This window comes from Crotalus tigris, unplaced genomic scaffold (genome assembly GCF_016545835.1).
Source record: "Crotalus tigris isolate CLP2741 ecotype Arizona unplaced genomic scaffold, ASM1654583v1 scf7180000018468.2839379, whole genome shotgun sequence".
NCBI classification, from domain to species: domain Eukaryota; kingdom Metazoa; phylum Chordata; class Lepidosauria; order Squamata; family Viperidae; genus Crotalus; species Crotalus tigris.
In genome coordinates, this window is record NW_024097024.1 from 1,865,450 (window position 1) to 1,887,833 (window position 22,384).

At 35.9% G+C, this 22,384-nt stretch overlaps 1 protein-coding gene across 1 annotated transcript in view; it reads right to left on the bottom strand.

Annotated features, from left to right (window-relative positions):
- The window catches only part of AFAP1L2 (actin filament associated protein 1 like 2), an 83,082-nt gene that overhangs the window by 60,302 nt on the left and 396 nt on the right, over positions 1-22,384 (bottom strand). The window lies entirely within an intron of this gene.

Here is a 22,384-nt window from a genome sequence, read left to right on the forward strand (position 1 = left end):
ATCCAACTCACATGATACTTTCTTCTGAGACTACAGAAGGCTTTGAAACCTTGCAAGAAGGCTGCACAGAATTATGCTTTGCCCAAATTGTATACAGTCTTCAAAATGTTCCAAAGCCTTGTGAGAAAACACACAAGATTTGGACAAGGCTGCATATGGTCTCAGGAGAAGAAGGCCTAGGCTGGCCAGAACCTGCCTGACAAAAGGACAGGTAGTGCACACATCATTAGTAGTGGGAGGAAAGAGATTGAGAAGATGGCAGGGGGCTAGGATGGCAGGATAAGCAGAAGACAAGGTGACACAACCAGCAGAATGCAGGGCAGTGAAAAGGACAGAGGTATGGAGGAGAGACAGACAACTGAGGAGAATGATTGTAAGTGTAGCCAGGCTGCCAAGTGTCCAGTTTTGATCTTGTGACTGCAGGCTTGCTGCAATGGCTGTAGCTTCAGGGATCAGGCATAACTACCATTTATTCAATGCTGCCATAACATTGAACAGTTACTGAATGAATGGTCATTGAGTGAAGACTATTATTACAGTTGCAAAGTCACCATGGTTGACAATAGTAACAGAGCATACTGCATTGACACTTAAACATCATTTTTTCCTTTCTGTGTTAGAATATAAAACTCAGATATGAATGTACTCTAATCATACAAATACTAAATTGTTCCATGTGATTAGCATGGGTCTCATTAACCAACCACACCAAGGAAGATAACTATGTTTTTCAACCGAAAATGTTGCTGAAATCTCATGCCAGGTGCTCATCATTCATTAAGCTTGGAGAAGATGGGACTTGTTTTGAAATGAAAATGAACTTTTAACCCTTGCTAAAAATATTATTTATACTTATGTACTTGTGCTCTGCCAAGACTTTGAAAGGGAGTGTTTTTAAAGGAAATTACATTTACAAGTCACAAACAGTAGCTACCAAATAGGACTCCTAGTTATGATCTAAATATGGGAAGTCTTTGAAAACACGTGAAAGATAAACAGGATACCAAAGTACTTTCTTTTTAAAAAACGTTACAGTTCATTTATGATTGGAATATTTAGCATTGAGCCAAAAACACAAGTAAATTTTAGGAATAAACTAGTCCAAATAATGCAGATAAACTTCAAGAACATGAGGTTTATTTTACTGAATTCATCTTTCTAACTTTCATTTTTTGCATGAAGCAAATAAAGATATAGTACTCCAGAAGTCTGAAATCTGTTTAAATGCTTGATATCCTGGCTCAGATTATAATATTTTGTGAGATTTCAGCAATCTCAATCTTGAGGTTTTCATGAGAATGGTGAAATCATGACTATCTGGCATTCTCTCAAAGCATCTCATGAGGCTTCAGAGTTCTAATGTAAGATGTCAAGCAAGAACACAAACATCTTTTCAAATTTGTTTCATATTATCAATATGTTGATGATATTGAATTATTCTCTCAGCCTTGGGCTTTCCAAGTGATACTGTTACAGTTCTGTATGTGGTTTATAAGAGTCTGGCTGATGGAGAAAAATCTCAAATTCAGCAATTGTAGTACTAAGTATTAGTGAATTGTGGGACAAGGACTTTGCATTTTGGCACTAGATAGAACTGTAATGCTCCAAATAGATCTACTATTCATTTTCATGGGTCCTGCTGGACTTGTGGCTCCTGCTCAAAGAGCAGTGGCAACCATGGCAGATCTTTGTAGAGCTTCATCTTGTATGTCATTTTATTTTCACTAATGGATTGGAGAGTGTTTTCATATTTTAGTCACCTCTTGTTTGGACAGTACAAAGTACTCTACACAGAGCTGCCCTTGGTGACCATTCAGAAGTTTTAGCTGTTCCAGAATGGATCAGTGAAGATGGTTATGGACGTACTTTTTTTTGCCTATGTAACACATCTATAGTGTGAGCATTGATTACCAGTGCATTTCCAGGTGTAATTCAAAGTGTTAGGTCTTAACCACAAAGCTCTTTAGGTGTCAAACTCCCCATGTCACGTGTTGTGTCACAACATATTGCAACTTTTTTTGCATTGCTGGAGCTGGGGTGGGCGCTTTTCTGGAACCGTGAACTGAGATGCATTATAGTTCTGATCCAGATAGCATAAATGGTTTTAAAAGATATTTATTGTCCAGTAAGCAGAGACTTACTTTGCAGTAGATACATCCAGTCATAGTCATATTTGTCCATTCTCGTAGGTAAAAAGAGATAATTCCCCATCTCAGTAGGCATGGTTACGGATGCCAATCGATGCGTGCATGATGCTTGATTAAAACAAAGGCTTTTGCAACCCTGGTACGTAGCCAGGATATCCTGTAATAAATTTTGAAGCCCTTCCCACTGACAGATAAGATATAAGACTCACTAACAACTAGACTACATTTCCCAGAGGCCATCTCTTAAGGAGACAGTGTTTAACCCTTTAAATGCTAAATGTTCTAACACAGTTCTTAATTCCTAAGCTAAACATATGCTTTGGCCAGAGTTACATACTGGTCCAGCACAGGCATGGCATCCATATGATACAACCAGTTTGACACCCCTGGCATAGGGTTACTTTCAGGAACATCTATCTCCAATTAAATTTAAATTAGTTGGGACTCAGGAAACATGCCTTCTCTGTTCCTGCTCCTGTCCTATGAAACAGCATCTGCCCTGAGATTCAGTTAGCTCCAGTGCCGCCTGCCTTTGAGAAGATATTAAAGACCTGCTTTTATTTTTCCTGAGACATTGGGTCTGGGAATGGTGTGACTCATTGAATGAGGGTCTTTTTTGCAACACCTGTGGGTTTGTGTTGCTTTTGTTTTCTGTATTTGTTTTGTGGTTTCTATTGTTTTATTACTGGTACTGATTATATAAACTGCCCTGAGTCACACACTGTATAGGATGACTATATAATTAAAATACAGAAGACCAAGAGACATACTTGTTGACATTGGTAAAAATTAGATTCTACTATATCCCTTTTTCTTCTTTTGATCTCATGCATTTAACTTTTTTTAGCTTTCTATTTCTATAGTATTGCTCACTCTGAAAATGAGCAACATGATGGGTATGGATGAATGGATGTACAAGAAATATATTATTAGTTTGTCTCTTATGCAAATGCAATATGCACGACTCATGCAGAGTAGTAGACTAATTGGCTTTGATTTAGGTTTAGAATCTCCCAGAAATGTCAGCCATTGAACGGCCTGAAATATTCTTTTGTTAGAACTGTGTAAATGAAAAAAAAAACTGAACTATTTACAAGATATTTGTATTTTACATTTTGCCCAATTAAAAAAAAATCGCTTTGAGTAGTCCCTTTGAGTAGTACCATACTTAATCAAATTTGTCCCTGTGGTCTTAAAGAAAGAGAGGAAGAAAAGCTTTATTATTTTCTAACCTGGGCAAGCTGTGACAAACATGTCTTAAATATTTTTGTTGTACAATAAATAACTCCCTTAATCTATCATTAAATGTGCCTATTACATGGGTACTGGGCCAATTTTCTTTTCCTATTTTATTTTTATTTCATGGTTTGTTTGTTTTTTAAAAAAGGTTAGGACAAGTATATATTTGAACTGAGAACTGCACATCACATTTCCATGGTATACTGGGGCAATACAGTGGTTCTAGAATAAAAAAATGTTTAGAACAGAAACTGCATTTGACTCAATAAACATTGATTTAGTTTATATATAAGACATGGTCTATTAAGCAATCTTTAGTTATTTATTTATTTAGTGTATGGCATCTATATAGAGGTTCTGAGCAACCTTTAAAGGCTACAGGAGTGGTTTAGAAATCTTCATGTTTCATACATCATACTAATCCATAAAGAATTTTTTTAAAACAATTTTTATTAGTTTTCCATTTTACACCAACACATCTTAACACATCACCAGGAAACATGGTGATCAATTTTTTAAAAAACAAACAATAACATAGTAAATATATAGACATTTTTCTTAAAAATTTCCCTCTCTGTCTTTATAGAATATTATAATCAAATTGATACATTTTCAGATGAATTCATTCTTTACTATGTCTAACCATCAACTATGTTAATCAATAGAAAAATTTTTAATCTATAAAAACCTATATTTCTGGTTCGCAGCGGTGCGGTCGAGTAAAGGGAGTCGTCCCTTTGCCAATTGAGTTTCCCCTGCCGGTAGACCCCTTACAGGGTCGAAAAGACGCACTGGAGGAGCGTCTACCGTTGAGGAGACTTCTCGGACAGTTGCAGAGGAGCAGCAGTGTCCTCTTGTGCACCAAGTATCTCCTTTGGGCCGATGGGGTAAAGATCGGCCAGTAAAATGGCCGATCATTTAGCTGTACCAACCGCAAGCCACAAGATCAGCTAAGCAAATGGACCCACCGTGGAGAACTCGGTGAGACTTTCCTTTCACCTCTATTTTCTTTATGCCTGTAAAAAGTTTTTTTTTTTCTAGAATTATTCCCTTTTCTGGTAAAGTGGCTTTTTAAATGGGGGAAGAGAAGCACAAAGGATTAAATTTATTTTTGTTTTAATGGTTGATTTTATTTTTGGATATTGGGAGCCTCAATAAAGTTTTTTATAATATTTGGAGAATATTGTTTGCTTTTACTTTTATGGTGTCTGGAAGGATTGAACATCTGATTATTTTCTGGGGGACACTCGCTGACAAATTTATTTATTGTACTTGCTATCTTTTCTTCACTGGAAAGGCTTTCATTTTTTACAAAGGAAAAAGATGAGGAAACTGGGAGGAGATGGATATTGTGATCATTTTTTTAAATATAGTCTCCTTCAAAAGGATAAGGATTTGAAATATAATAAAGATAAAGGAAATTGGTGTAGATCTTACTTATAAGTATATTTTGGATAAAATTTTGGAAAATACGGAGAAGATAATTGCTTGCTCAAAGGAGATTTCTTGTTTCGACAAGGCAAAAGACAAGGACTAAGTGAAACATCAGTTTATACTCAAGAGGCTTGTGCTCCGCTTACTGAGGTAGAAGAAGTAAATTGATTATCACAGTTGGATAATCAATTGATTTTGGAAAAAAGACTTGATATCAATGGACAAAGGACTTATGATAAAGAATTGGACGATCTTCCTTCAGAAGGACAAGTTGGTTTGCAGACGCCATTTGACTTTGAGATAGAGAAAAAAACATGGGAAGAAGAGAAAAACGTGATTAAAGAGGACGATATAAAGGAAAGGATTTTAATTGAAATATATTCAACGTTAAAAGAAAGGGGAAATGATGTTCAGCTTTCTTTTTGGAATGTATAATGTGGCAGGTGGAGGCCCGACTATGGAAACCTGTTTGGACTAGAAAGAAACCCAGAATAAGATATAAATATTAAATCTGATTATAGTAATGTGATAAAGGTTTTATAGCGATCTGGATTGATTTGGATTTGGACTTTGTTAAAAGGGCTTTATATGTTTTGAATATAAGAGACAGTATAATGAGAAAAGAACTGAAATATGGAAATGATGGAATTAATTATTGGAGATTTGGAGAAACAGTGAAAAACAATAGAATATTGGTGAGAAAGAGAAGAATTTATTTTTGGGAGTTAATAATGTTTAAATAAAAAAAACACTTGGGGCACCTGAATAGTAAATGAATATGTTAGTTTAAGATTAAATATTTGCAAAATTAAAAAAGCATGATACAGGATTTTTGGGGTGGATAATGAGTTTGTAAACTTTTATTGATTAATGAAATTTATATAGAGTGATATATCCAATGAAAATTTGTTTTAGAAATGTCTTAATGAGCTTATAACAATATAAATAGATAGAGAATGTTAGTTTATTTTTAATTATATAACTTGGATGAAATGTTATATTAGTGAATGAATTGGTTTTAGAAAGATATTGACTTGATTATAATGTTTTTAAATAAATGGACAGTTCATTAAGCTTAAGTTTAAATATGTGAAGAATTTTTTTAAAGTATGGTTTGTACTTTGGCATTATGTGTGAATCTGGTCAGTATGATTTGTTCAACGGACAATAAAATCATAACTTCATACAATGTAATCTTCTAAAAAATAGATAAAAGATTTCAGATTTAATCAGTTCTAATTCCAATTCTGAGAGAATTATGTTTTAATATTCAACTAGCTGCTATATTAACTACAGTATGTCTGCATTTTTGTTTTATTCTGCAGGGAGAAATAAATCACAGATACCGTAGCTGCTATAATTGGAGTCCTTCCTTCCAAGGCCATTACTGCCAATTGCCATGTGTAAAATTTTTCTGAAGCAAAAAAAGTTGCAGGCAGGCCTCATTTGCCTGCAGCTCAGCCAGAATCTTTTCTCCTGTTGGGAGGATCCTTGATATTTATTGATTATTAATTTCTAATTGGTTGCAGAAGTTTAAATTGAATTTCTATCCATCTATATTTTATGTTGCTAAGTGAGAAATTTGTTAAGTAAGTTTTGCCCGATTTTACGACTTTTTTTGCCATGTTTGTTAAGTGAATCTCTGCAGTTCTCAAATTAGTAACATGGTTGTTAAGTGAACCTGGTTTCCCCATTGACATAATAATAATAATAATAATAATAATAGTAATAATAATAATATAAAGTTGGAAGGGACCTTGGAGGTCATCAAGTCCAACCCCCTGCTCAGGCAGGTAACCTTATACCATTTTGGACAAATGGCTGTCCATTTTCTTCTTAAAAACTTCCAGTGTTGGAGCATTCACTGCTTCTGGAGGCAGGTTGTTCCACTGGTTAATTGTTCTAACTGTCAGGAAGTTTCTCCTTAGTTCTAGGTTGCTTCTCTCCTTGATTAGTTTCCACCCGTTGCTTCTTGTCCTGCCTTTAGGCACTTTGGAAAACAGCTTGACTTTGGAAAACAGCTTGACTTTGCTTGTCAGAAGGTCGCAAAAGGGAATCACATGATTCCGGGACACTGCAAATGTGAGTCGGGTGTCAAGCATGTGAATGTAAATCATGTGACCATAGGGATGCTGCAATAGTCATAAATGAAAAACGGTCATAATTCACTTTGCTCAGTGCCACTGTAACTTCGAACGGTCACTAAATGAAAGGTGGTAAGTCGAGGACTACCTGTGAAGCTGCTTTTATTTGTAGGTCTTTTTGTGATTTTCTCTAGTTTTTTCTCTTCTATTTTACCATTTCCAAGTACTGCAATGTCCACTCTCCAGTCATTTTTGTTTTTATCACTGTTACTATTATTATGCTTAAAAGCTGTTTTGAAAGCATAGTTACTTTGAAATGGGTGCAATTAATAACTGTACTAATTAAATAAATAATTCAGGTTCTGCTTGCTAGGAAGATCATCTAGAAACTCAATGTATTGTGCTTTGAGTTCTATGAATAACCACACCCGATATGTATAAATACACTATTTACGTATATTTACTCCACTTTTCTCACTCATTGAACTGTAATGATATGTGGGAATGAGAGAAGGGAGAGCAACAGATGGGAAACCAGCATGCCAAGGATGTCTCAGCCTGCAGAAGAGAGGAATGGCATGGAAAATGTTTCAAAAAGGATGCTCCTTAATTTTCCAGAAAATAATATTGGCTACTCATAGTTAACATAACTATAAAGCTTCTGGATGATAGCAGTCTTGAAATTGTAATGCTGTTTCTTTCTAAAGAGCTATGAGGACTTTGCTGGCATTCATTCTAGATCATCTTTTCCCATTCTGTTATTTTCAGATCTGTTGGACCTCATAACCCTCAGAATTCCCAGCCAGAAAAGTCAAAGACCTACCAGCTAGAAATTCTACAAAGAGCTATTCCAAAACAGCTGGAGGGTACCGGACTGGGAGAATCTATCTTAGATTCTGGCCAATAAATTAGTTACATTTTTTGAGGGAAACAAAAACATATGTTTCAAAGAGTGAGAGGCCAACAAAAACTCAGGCAAGCATGGGAATATAATTTAATGGCAAAATCCATGCATTTGGCCAAAGATCTGCATGGAAGTCTCCCCTAGCTCTTAAAGGTGTATTTGCCATGATGAATTTTTAAACAAAGGACCAGTGATTTGCAAAAACAAAAAAAGACTTCATAACCCTAAGGAAATTAGTTTGCATTAAAGAACTTGTATGAAATGAACAATTAATTGGGGGGATGTTGGATCAAAGATAGTATTCTAGTTAAGCAGCTTTTCAAATTTTGCATATTTTGTTTCGTTAACATGAACAATATGGTAATGAAAGGAGAAAATATTATCTTAAAGCAAATTATTAATCATTTCTCATTACCCACCTCATAGTGAGGTCAGAAAAAGCATATTATTTGTTCTTTGATTTATACAATCAACAGAGCATGTCAGCCATAAAAGGTAAAAGAGAACACTGGAGGGAAAAGAACATCTGGAACAACAGTGTAACTTAACACAACATCAAAGAAGGAAAAGAAAAAAATGAATTGGTGTAAAAATACAGAAATTGAAATTACTATCCTATGCTCCTTTATAATGAGCATTCACATTAGAATTCCATGAGCCTTAATACAGGTTTATTGTAAATGACATTTTGTTTAAAAAGCCCTGTGCATTAATAATTTTATTATGTGTCTGTGAATTACATAGCAATGGCTTTTTTATGAACAAGCTTGATCTATTTTAGCAAACTAATTGCAACTGTCATCCTGTACGAAGCTTAAGCACTACCAGTGGGAGTATGATCTGAAAGTTTTCACCTGAAGGACATTTACATTTTTTATAAAAGTTTTATTTTTAAAAAAATTACAGTCTTTAGAACTTAGTAAATAACATATTGTCTGAGTTCAAATATTTAACATTAACTTTTTCAATATAAATCTGTTCAATACTACACAATCCAGTATTTTTCTCTGATCCTCTTTTCTTCTCCATATTTTTTCCATTTTCCCTTCATTACACCATTACAATTTTTGGTACTTTTAATGTATACAAAGGTAGATATAAGCATCTTCATCATATTTTACTAATATCATACAAATAACAAAAATATCAATTCATAAGTCAATAGTGTCAATTCTTAATCAATATACTCTTTTCCATACTCTTGTTAAAGTTTGATTTCCCATCAGTATTTGAAATATCTTTATCAATTATGATTTCTTCAATATTAATTACATTTATATAGCTGAAAGTTTTATTCAAATCAATCCTCCTCTTATCTTCATATTTTCCCATATTAAAAAAAATGCTCTTAATTCTAAATCATACATTTCATTGTAAAAGTCTAATTATATCTAAAAGTCATCCATTCTTTTAATCTTATTCAAAAAAGTATTTAAACATATAATGCCCCCTCTAAAAGGCCAAGTCTTCTGTTTTTTAAATCTGACCCTTGCTTTCTTTCTTTGCCAAGTTGCTTTCCAAGCCAGGGCAATTAGATCACCCAGGAATTTTCTTTGTATTTTTGTGAAAATTGGTTGGCAGAAGAAAAACAATTTGGATAGGGTATTAGGAGGGGAATTCTGGCCATTTATATTCCTTAAACAACTCCCAGTTTCTTTCTCCCCCCCCCCCATTTCTCTTTTCATTTCCTGTCTCTCAAGTTGTGACATTTCCCTAAACAGCTTTATATTCCCTTTTTTAAAAATTAGATATATTTTGCAGATCTAAGTCTTGCAGCTAAGTCTTGTAGTTCTTTTATCTCTTCCATCTCTAAGTCCATTTCCTCTGTTTCGTCTTCTGATTTCTGGATTATTTGTTCATACTCTGTGGTTATTATCTGGGAGCTTTCTAGTTGTAGATTTAATTTGGAGATTTGGTCATTTATATTGTCTAAATTGTTTTTAATCTCATTATGATTTATTTTTATATCCTCTTTGTATTCAACAATTGTTTGGTGGATTAGTTATAGCATAGAATATATTTCTTTCTGGAAGATGTTTGTTTTTTCTTGAGACATCATTCCTGGAGATTAGTTTTCTGGTCTTTATATGTATCCTTTATAATCCAATATATTCCAAGGTATAGATTCAGTTCTGAAGGCAATATTTTATAATAATTCCTTGTTTCAAGTATCCCAAAAATTGTCAATCAGGCAAGGTTCTAATCCACAATATTCGAAGTGTTCAAAATGTTCAACCTCTCTGAAAATAGCTCAAATGTCTCTCCCAGCCAGGCATAGTCCAAGGTCAATTTTTTTCTCTCCCACTAGCTCTTCAAGTTAAAAGTCCAAGCTCAGTAGGTATTTATAATCCAAGAAGGTCAGGATGATAAGTATGCCAAAATATTTTCCTTTATTGCCAGCTATTCTCCCAGGATAGGAATCACCAAGCAAAGCAATTATAGTGCTATACACAAATCCACCACTAGATGTCATTCAAAGTCCATTTTCCACTCTTAAAATATAAGATTGATTTCTTATATTTCACCTCAATGTTTTTTTCTTTTTTCAAAGAGAAAATCTTAACAATTATCTCAGTTCTCAAATTTATTAAAACTGTAGCTTTATGTTACTTCCACTTCAATTTTGTATGTTTCTGTCCCCCATAAAATTAAAAGGCCACTTTCATTTACATTTGGAGGTTTTTCATTTCTTGGGAGCCTTTCCCAGGAAATTCACTTGTAAAATAGTAAAGAAAGGATCAATATTCTCACCGAGTTCCCCCAGTTACTGTTTACGATGTATTAAGTAGTGTTTTTCCCCTCTTTGGTTGTCAGCAGCTAAAGGCCGGCCACAGGAATGTAGCCAGTCTTTCCCCTGCTGGTTTGGAGGGCTTTTCTTGGATCGAACAGAAAGACTGCCATCTTTCCATGATCGACAAGGCACTCCTCCTTTTCATTGCCTATTCAGGGCGATTTTAGGACCCCCAGCAAGGTAAAATAGGGTGCGGAAGGCAGAGCCCTGCCTTACTGCATCCTGTTCAGCTGCAACGCAAACACATTTACATTTTTTAAAAAAGCATACACAAACCTCTTATTTAAAAGTGCACGTTCTTTCAACTAGAATAGCATAAAAGATATGCAGTATAATCAAAATTTATACATTACTGCAAATATGGAATTGAACCTTCATATTATATTTATTAAAAATCAAATATTATGTTTACTTTGAAAATACTGCAGTTGTTTAAATTTGATGGAACTTTGGCCTGATTATGAAGGATTTATTTTACTTTAAAGTGTTTGGATACTGAATTCATTCTCTATTAAAACATTTCCTAGAACTTATGGAATTTATATTTGGGGAAGTATGTTTGAGCTAACATAGTGTACCTGATTCTCATAGTAGAGATATCGACAGCATACAAATTTATTGGCTGACTTGATTGATTGATACTGCAGTTATCTGACAGGCATATTTGCAATGTTGAGACAGTATTGTAAGTGTATCATAAAGTAATTTTGTGGCAGTTAACAAAGCAGCTGTTACAAAGAAAAACAAACTAGCTTAGATTACTTTTTTCCTCATGAAAGAATCCCAGTGCTCAAAGATAAGGGAGAAATAAAGAACAGAACCTCATTCCTATGAACATATTTATCCCCTTTCTGGACTACATCATCCCCAATATTCTCATTCCAATCCCTGAATTTTTAAAGATAGAGAAAAAGAAGAGATTGATATCGGTGTTAAGTGATGTGATATGATGATGTAAATAGGTGTAAGATTACTTAAATTTTACAATCTTCGCTAAATATAGCATTAATAAACAACTGAAAATTACATTAAAACATTTATTGTACAATAAATGTTTGTCTTAAACTGAATATTTATTAATAAAGTCTCATGTCAAGTGCAAAAGATCAGGTCGACACAATAAATTAAACTGATTTATTGCTACTAGTGCCTGTGCACAGGAATATTCTCAAATAACAGCACCTGCCAGGATTTAAATAAGGGTAAAAGGAATTCAAGGGAACTTGGAGTTAGTTTGCTTGTGGCTACATGTTGATCTAGGCCAGTGGTTCTCAACCTTTTTAATGCCGCGACCCCCAACCGGTCGTAAGTCGAGGACTACTCAACCGGTCGTAAGTCGAGGACTACTCAACTGGTGTAGTACCGTTTGCAGAATGGGACTTTTGGCAGGCTCAGCAGCGCAGAGACAGCCTGGACAATTCAAGAGAGTCTATTCTATTGGCTTTCAAAAGCCAATAGAATAAAAGGGAGTAGCACAGCTAAGGAAAAGGGGGAAAAAATGGCGGACTGCGTTGTTTGGCGACCCCCGTGAAATGGTCGTTCGACCCCAAATGGGGTCCCGACCCACAGGTTGAGAACCACCAATCTAGGCTGATGCCTCTTTTAATTCCACCTCCAGGTTTTGCCACTCCTCCTATATCTCCACTGTTGTTATTTATTATTATTTGTGCTCATTAAAGAAAAAAAACAACTAGACAAAACAAAACAAAGTCTACATAGGGCTGCCTTGAAGAGCCTCTGGAAGCACCGCATGGACAGGGATGCGTGCCCCCAGAATAGCACATGTTACATCTCTGTTCCATGAGCTGTATTTTGCTTGCCCTTTTACTTTTTGGTGCAATTCAAAGGTTTTGACCTTCAAAGCCTTACATGGTAAGAGACCAGCTTACCTAAGAGATCACCTCTTCTTGCTCACATCTAGGAGGAAGTATATGCTTTGGGTCCTGGCTTCTTAGAAGCTCCATCTTGCAGGACCAATGCATTTTTGACTGTAGTCTCACTCTTTGGAATATCATTTCCCTGAGGTAAGATTATGCCCATTCTTGCAGGTCTTCCAGAAAGGCTTTAAAATGTGGTTCTTCCATCAACTTTTGGGATCCCATGGTGACCCTCACCCTCACATATATAGGCATGTTTTGGGGGATAAATGTACAGTGTTCTGGCACAGGAGATATATTACCACGGTTACATATTTTAGCACAGGATATACATTACTATGGTTACATAGAGCCCTGATGGTGCAGTGGTTAGAATGCAGTATTGCAGTCTAACTCTGCCCACAACCAGGAGTTCGATCTTGACTAGCTCAAGGTTGACTCAGCCTTCCATTCTTCTGAAGTTGGTAAATGAGGATCCAGAGTGTTGGGGTCAAAATGATGACACCATAAACTGCTCAGAGAGTGATGTGAAGCATTATAGAGAAATATGTAAGCCTTTACCAACAAATATGGTGGAGAGAAGTACACTTCGTATCAATATAGCAAAAGCTCATTGTCTGGGTTATGCATAACTAAAATGGGAACTTTAATTTCCAATATAGAAGGAAATTAATTTTAGTGGAAATCCAACCTTTGAAGCTCACCTTCTGCATATTAAAAATGTCTACAAGTTAATAATTATCTATAAAATATAAGAATAACCAGAAATATCCTAGAAAAAAGTTATGGTAAATTGTCTACACATTATTGTCTAAAAACTACAAGAATTTATGGAGTCATCCAAAGGCAATGTAAAACAGCAAATGCTATAGGGAAGGAAGATACAGCTAGTTCTTGGCTGATTGAAATACCTATACCTCACAGCCTGTTACCAGGTGTCCTAAACTACCTGCAGTCCTCAGGAAGAGGATGCAGATCAAAATATTGTGAGAAGAACAGGCTGATGACTCTAAGCTGACTAGATTCTTATGCATAGGTTTGAATAAATCTTTTATGCTGAGTTCAATAGATGGTCCTGATCTTTTGCACCTGACATTAGCTTTTGTATGCCAATGGCTCTGACAATAAAACTTAAACCAGAAAATGTATGGATTGATGGGGATATTTTCTATTGCACCAAATCTCTTTATCTGAAGAGAGTGAATGTAATTTACTTCTTTCTGGTGCTACTACATAATATTTTAGTTCATATAAACCAGAAAGTCTCCTATCCTTGGCATGGAGGGCTGCTTCCCAGTTCTTTTTTCAGTCTGATAAAATAAGATTATTGGAGAATTCCTCATTTTAAAAAGAAGGACATTTTGGAGGGGATAATGCTAGCAATATCCTCAAACTTCTAGGACTTTTCAAACACTGCAAAATCCTATTTTATAACTGGAAAGGGAAACTAAGATTTTAAAAAATATAGCCCTTAAAACTGAGTAGAAAAAAAATGGCATATCAGAAAAATACCAACTATGTGGAAACATTTCATTTCAAAATGACTTCCTGAATGCACTGTTTTGTAATCCAGTCAGGGAGGAAATTATGAAAGTGGGCTGTACACGATACATAGTTGAACTGACTTCACTTGTGATTGCATTTTGGACTATTGTATAAAAATGTCTACTTGACAAACTAGGTTTTCTTTTATTTACCAGCTGCAGATAGTAAGATATCCTGACATTCATGGCTCACATACCTATACAATACACATACCCACACCTATATAATATTTCAACAAGCCCTTTTCATCTGCAATTTGCAATATCAGACTGAACCAACACAATAATAGAAAACAGAACAGAGCAGACTTATCAGAAAGTCATTTTACTCAACTGAGGTAAAATGCTTTAAGTCCACTTAAATGTTCCTGTTGTGATTGAGTAATGGATTTGTGAATCATTGCCCAAAGAAAAAATACTTTTACCAAATTTTGAATAAATTATCCTGGTTTGGGTAGTACATCTTTATCCCATTTGGGGGGTTCTTTCCTTCCTTTTTCTTTTTACTCATCAGGCTGCTAAAGAAAAAGTATATCCATTTTATGGCAACAGAAAATGAGTCTAATAGTCTTTTGGCTTATATCAGTTCTTCATTTCCATTTGAGTGGACTGGCCATCATCTGATAGCATGGCGGAAGACAGAATAAGCTATTTCCCACTGTATGCCTAATGTGTTATAAATATAATACCTATGAATAATAAACACCAAAACAACTAGACCCAAGGACAGTTTTTCCCCATGCCATCACTCTGCTAAATAACTAATTCCCACAACACTGCCTATGCCCTAGGATGTCAAATCACATAGTAGGACTATATTACTATTATTCTTCGCATCTTTTGTATTACTTATTACTTTAGCATCCTATGACTATACCTTTGTTGTTTGTATCTTATGGTTATATTGATTGCTTTTATTTAATATCCTATTATGACTTATGTTGATTGCTTTCATTTAGTATCCAATGGCTATCACTGAGTGTTGTATCTTATGATTTATGATGATTGTATTTTATCATTACAATCATGTTTATGACTTGTTGCTTGCATGTACACTCAGAGCTTATTCACTGGAGTAAAATTCCTTGGTCAATAAAGAATTCTATTCTATTCTATTCTATTCTATTCTATTCTATTCTATTCTATTCTATTCTTGCAGTAAGATTAGCACAGGAAATAAACACATCAACTTCACAGGCAATAGCAAACCAGCAAGGTCTTGTTTTTGCAGTTATTTCAACACAATAAAAACAGGTGCTATTTGAGCTCTATATTCCCATACACACACTTCAAAAATCTATTTAATGACTTACTGCTGCTAATGATGTACTTTTTGCTCACCAAAAGAGCAAAAGTACACTTGTTTAATAGAAATAAACCTTTTGAAAAGGAAACATTACACCAAACATTCACAGTTTTCCAGACTTCCTTGAGATTCTTCACAATGTATTTACTGACAGAGAGCCAACATGACTTCAAAAATAAGGAGATGTAGATTTCAATCTACCTTCAGTTAGAGATGTTCACTGGGTGATTTGCAACAGTCTCCTACTTCTCCTACAATGAAGTGCTTTCCCATAACTTAGATCTCTGAGTTTTTAAAGCAACAGCTGTTCTGAAAGAGGATTGCATGATGTAGACTATACAACTTATAGAACACAATTAAACAGTAACAAGGAATTAAAGTTTATTATAACAATTGGCAGTCATTGAGGGATTCTTCAGTTTTTTCCAGCCTAGATTTTGTAGCCTATCAAAAGGCTACCACATCTGACAATTGAGGGTCCCAGAAACTGTACTTACTACTTTCATGGAAAAACAGAAAGGATGCAAATTAGATTTCTTTAATTGTTAGATCAAACTCTGAAACTGTTTTCAAAGTAGGCTTAGCCTCTTGAAGCCAGGATTACTAAGGTGTTATGTATTTAAAAATGATATTTTGTAAAAATAGAAAATCAAAATCCCTGGCATAAGTATCCATCTTATTAGAAATTGTACATTCAGCTGTATTAGAAAGCCATTTGAATCAGTTGTTATCTTCCACTCTTAATAATCTAAATGTCCCTATTCCATCATATCCAATAATATAGTGTCAAATAAAGTAATTTTTTCTTGCATGCAACCAAAATCACTTAAGTGTGTGTACTTATACCCTACATTTCCTGAGAAAACATGTGGTAAATCCTGGTTTATGCTCCTATGAAAAGATATAAATCTGCACTCTTAAAGTAGTTTAGATAAGAGCTTAATTTTCCATTCATGTGCTGGGAAAGAGCACATTTACCTAGTTTTAACAATATGATTGTAACAAGTGTCTTAATTCTCCTTGTGTTAGGTATGCACATTTAAAGTTCTCTACTTTGCAATATCCTCAAAGGGGCTTACAATTCAATAACAGTTCACACAGAGAAAAATACATTGTAATTTATAAACATGCTCAGTCATTAGAAACCATTAAGAGAGAGTCAGACAATTGATGCCTTTAACTTGGTGCTTTCTACAATATAGAAAGTGGTAGCAGCTCTTCTGAGTGTAAAATAAGACTTTTCTAGCTTTACCCTGGAGATATCAGGTTTGAGCCTGAAGTTCCCTTTGTACTGAACAGGGGTCTTCCATGGTCTGTTGAGCTTCCTTGGCGATTATGGATCAGTCATTTTCTTTCAGCCCAACCTATTTCATGGGGCTAGGGTGATGATAAAATGAGAAGGGATTCCCATATACATTGAAATTTCAAAGAAAAAAACAAAACATGAACAAGTAAGACAAATAAAAGGAAATTGATTGGACATCTAGAATAGGACTCGAAGAACAGGAGAAAAGCATGCTCTCCACACAAAATATTATGTCGCTTCATTATAAGGTAATGTTTCTCAATTTCAACAACTTTAAGCATGCTGGATGGGGAATTCTGGATGTTGATGCCCATACACCTTAAACTGCCAAGATTGGGAAACACTATTGCATGATTTATGTTGCTTAAAGATAATATCAAAGCAGACTGTGAGATGCCTGGTTGTATTTGAACCAAGTTTTCCTACAAAGAGTGGAGGAAAAAAAAGGAGAAACAGATGAGAACAGCATAATCTTGCCTTGAAATAGATATCACCATTTCTGTGGCCCACAACTGAAGATGGCAATGCCATTTATATTGCCATGTTTCTACTTATTACTGAACTTTATTTTGATTGGAATGACGAAGGACCATTATTTACAGATGCAAATTTAGTATTTACAGTTCAATTCAGTTCATTAGTCCTACAGTTTTTCTGTGGGTTATGATCATTCCAAATGAAGTGCATAAAAGGTCAGTTTGCATAACTTATTCTGGATAGTTGAAATTAATCATCTGGCTTCCTCCTAAAGTAAGAGCACACTGTTTCTTCCTTTCTTGTCCCACATGCTTTCGAGATTCCAGGCATTCCTACTGTCTCCCTTTTTCCACCAGAGCATGTTTCGGTTTTTCAACATGCTGTACTTGCATGGCTAGAATTTACATATCCCCAAAAGTGCTTATTCCATTGAAAATATTGCTCTTTTCCACCAACTGGTTGACAGTGGTCCAGGAAGAATTGGTTTAACTCTCTCTACTTTCCTTCTTCCCCTTTCCCCTTAACTCACATGTACTTATTTTCAACCCACAAAATAATCAAGGACGCATCTAAAATTTTGAAGTCCTGCAATTCACCCATAGCATTATATTGATATATAATCAATATATATCAAGTAATATTCTACAGTGAAATCAGAGAATTCTAATAAGAAGGATATGTAAGCAATATAAAATGTAAAACAATATGGAGATTTAAATAAGATGCAACAACATCCAGTTTCTAGGAACAGAATTATACCCACAATGGCTGATTTAGAAGCAAACTGATGCTCAAGTTCTTAGATTTTCTAGTCTTGATATCCTGAAAAGATAATACTTTAAAACATGAATGGGGAATCTGTGGCCTTCCGAATGTTTGAATTACATGTTTCATTATCTCTCTCATGCTGGTTAAGGCAATTGGAAAGTGTGGTCCAGTAACATCTAGGAAGGACACACATCCCACCTACGGTTTGCCTAGTCAATAACAATCCTTTTGTTTGTATCACAAAATTGGCTACAAGCTACTTCATTTATTTATTATATACACAGAATTCAACACTGTATAGCAAGCAATAATTTTCCTGGACAAATGCTCACAAAGCATCTATATGCTGTGATTAATTGTTCATTCATTTCAATCTGAACATTTCTATGTAGCAAGTAAAACCTGCAATACTTCTCCATACAGAAAAGGTGTTGTCTGCAGTTAATAATTTTGTATTCAGCACTTGCAGCTGTATACAGCAACTACGTTGGTTTCGGTTTGGCAGATGTATCTCTTAATAGATAGCACTGTCAGCTTTGATAATAACCATCTGCAGTTTAGCCAGTCCATTCTATCCTTTGCCCTGGAAAAAGGTAATGAGTGCCATTAATTTTAATTGTTCTAATTATATATTTAGGATACAAGTTTCTACATGAATTCCTTGCATGCAGCTTCTTATGTTCAGCCCATTTCTTTACAAAAGGACTGGGACCTATCAAATCAAGTCAATACTTTTCCTATTTTCATATGTTTAGCCAAATATTGAACAGTTGTTTTGAATGATGGTAGAATCAATATAAAGTTGCAATAATTTCTCCTTTTTTCTTGTGTCATTCTTTCTGAAAAATACATTTTTAACTGACAAAATAATTATGATTTCCAAATTCAGGTGGCATACTAAAAAGGCCCTATGTCATTATTTAAAATATTGGGGTTGCACATTAACAGTATTAAGAACAAGAAGCATTTGTACATTCAAATGTGAGACTTGTCAGTGGCACATCAATGACAATATCTCAGTACACAACCAAGAAGCAGATAGCTTATCCAGCAATCTTCAAGTGTATTCCTATCCAGCAGGTATTCCTATTTTCAGCTATTGAATAAACTCAGGGCACCTCTCAGATTGCCCCAGGAATATTCTGAAAAGCAGCACGTTTTGGTAGATGTGTATAGAAAGGGACCAACCAGAAACATGTGAGAATTCAGCCTCAAAGCACAGGTTATTCTGAGAAAATTGCAGGAAGAATTCTAATGCATCCATGGGAATAATTCTAAGGCTACTCGGTGCAGCCGGAGAATTACATCAGCCTCCAAACAGCTTGATATTATGTCCTAATTTGAGTTCACAGCATGCTCCATCTCGATAGCGGCAAGGCTGCATAATAATACATTAAAACACAAACATTTTGAAAAATTCATCACAATCTAATTAAAATAGCTACACACCAAAATAGCAGCTAAAATGTCCAGCCATCCCTGCAAGATTACCTCCCTGCAAACAAGTCCAACAAGGTTTGCTCGCAACAGTGTTGAAAATTATCAGGCAATTATGTATTAATTACTATATTTTAAAAAATTAAATTCATAAATATTTATTAAGGTAAACATGACAGATCAGAAATTAATATTGCAATCTTATGTACTCACAAGATAGAGTTTGCATATTTATGAATGAATGAATGAATGAATGAATGAATGAATCAATCAATCAATCAATAAGTCTCAGAAACTGGTAAGATTTCTCAGCAAAAGAATGTGAACCTTTTGAACAATGCCAGAAAACAGAATTTTAAAAAGGCTGCAGCATGATTCTCATAAGTTCTCTTTCATAAAATATTAAAATAATAAGCAACTTATTAAACAGAAAAAAGGCTAAGAACCAAATTCCAGCTTTTAGGTTGAGGACCCAATTCCAGCCTTTAAAGGATGCTGAAAGCTACTAGGAAGAAAACAAAGCCCGAGTAGTGGATTATTAAATTAATAAATAAAACACACTATTTTGTGTTGGCATAGTCGACAGTACGCTTCCCAGAAAATCCATAAACTAGCCAGGAAGTGATCACACTTCAGATGAAGAAAGTTCTGTTCCTGCGGAACTTATACAAATGAGAAGAAAAAAGTGTTTCTATTTTGTCAGGGGCTGCGAAAGCAAAAGTTCTGTTTCAAAGCAGAATGTCAGTGCCATCCTTAAGATATTCGGCTGCACTAGTCTTATAACTTCAAGGCAAAAGGATTTTCACACGCACCCCACTTTGACATTTGAGATTTGCCTCTCTCTCAAGCACTGCTATGAATCCCTACCAGTGCTTGCCTCTTTCTGTGCATGCCTTCTCTGGCATGCCTTTTACAGAAGAAGCCAACACAACTTCTCACCTACAGCTGGCAACCTATCTTCTGAGGGATGCACAATGCAATGCATTGCTAACATGGCTACAGTGGCTACTCTTAATATGTCCTTTGGGAGACAGCCTTAAACCTGGGGAACTGCAGTCTACTCAGGAGAGTATATGTATGAATGAAGCAGAAATTCCAGACCAAGAGAGTGACAGCTGGACCACAATTTCTTTTAACCCACAGCTTGTCAGGGCAGCTTCCTTTCGCAGCATGATGGATCTTTCCCATCGTGTTAATGCTCCACTGGTAATGTTTTGCAGCATTGGAGATTACAGATAGTCCTTGACTTACAACCATTTGTTTGGCAACAGTAAAGTTTCAATGACATTGAAAAAGGGACTCACACTCACAGTATGTAAATGAGGTAAATAAGAGATAAATGAGAAATGAATTGCACCATACATCCCACAGTACTTGCAGGAACTAGTTTCAGAATGTGGGAGATTTTCTTGAATTATACGTTCAGGTTCCACCTAAATTACTCCTTGGATGGGCTGACTGATTATCTGTCTTGGAAGAAGAAACACAGGAAAGCAAGCTAAGATTAGAGCGCTGAAGGTTTTCAAGTAACTTTCTTCTCATGCTATAAATGCAGAAAGCGAGATTTTCAGGTCCTGATGTGTACTGGCATTGCCAGATCATTCTGAAATCTGGTCCTACAACCTGCTAGTGGGCAGATATGTAGGCAGGTGTGTTTGTATGTGTATGTGTTTGTATCTATATTCAAGCACAACAATGAATGCTGAAAAAGTGCATTTTTAGCATATTTCCAGTGATATAAAAATAATCTTACAAAGTTTTTCTTTCCAGAGAAGAAAGTTTCACTGGGAACAGCTCCCCATCTCCCAATTTTTTTTTTGTCTTTTTGCAAAATGTCAAAGATAGTCTGCATTTTCTTAAGTTTAATTTCAGAAAAAATAGTGTGCAAAATAGAGGTAGAGAATCTACTTAGGTCAAATGACTTCAGTCAATGCTGGGGGCAGGGTGCCAATAATGGGTGTGGCTGCCATAGAGGGGCAAGGATAGCCCACTGGGCTAGACAGCTCAGATGCCTTTTTACTGGTACACATTCACTTTCATTCATGGTCATACACCATACACAGACACAGACACAAATTGGGGAGTCCAATACCAGGATTTGCTTTATTACACTCCAGCACTTGTTTATTTAATAAAGGTCTACGGCCTTTGTGACCCAGGTGGCTAACAAGTAAAACAAAATAAAACAACCCAAATTGCAAATAACATACTGTATTAGCATAAAATGACATAGCAGTTCCCTGTTTACAGCATCACTATTATCATTATTTGATTAGCAATGATAGCAAACATCGACTCCTGAGAATGTTCAGAATGCATTTATCCTCACCACCGGGAGTTCAGGCGGATCTCCTTTTAGAAACTAAGCTCCAAATATCGCTGCCTTCCACCCCCAACTGCTCAGCATAGTCGCGCGAAACGCAGAAAGTTCCCAACTTCTTTTTCGGTTGCTTTCTCAGGTCATGAAGTAGCTGTAACGGAGTCTTTGATTCTCTCTCTCTCTCTCTCTCTCTCTCTCTCTCTCTCTCTCTCTCTCTCTCTCTCTCTCTCTCATTCTCTCTCTCTCTCTCTCTCTCCCCTCCCTCGCTCTGTTGGGACGCACGGTCATGAAGTAGCTGTAGCGGAGTCTTTGATCTCTCTCTCTCTCTCTCTCTCTCTCTCTCTCTCTCTCTCTTCCCCTCCCCCTCCCTCCCCCTCCCTCGCTCTGTTGGGACGCACGGTTTGAAAGTCTCGCCCGCTTCCTGCCCGGCCCGGGTTCAGCTTTCAGGTGCTCTTGGTGGACCAGGTGAGTCACCGCCAAGAGCAGATGCGAGCACCCGCGCAGCCACATCTCTGCCTTCCTTCCAAGGTGTATAGTTTCAAGCACTTTATTGCTTCTTAGTCCCATTATTGTCCCCCCCCCCGGCGTCTAAATACAGATTCCTCCCTTCCTCGGACCAATTCTGGAATAGAGACCGCGAATAATCTCGCTTGCCAGCCGGCCGTGCACAACGCGACACCCTGCACTCCGATCATTTCTTTCGCCACTCTCCACGCACAAACCCACCGGCGTCGCCTCTTGTCCAATCGC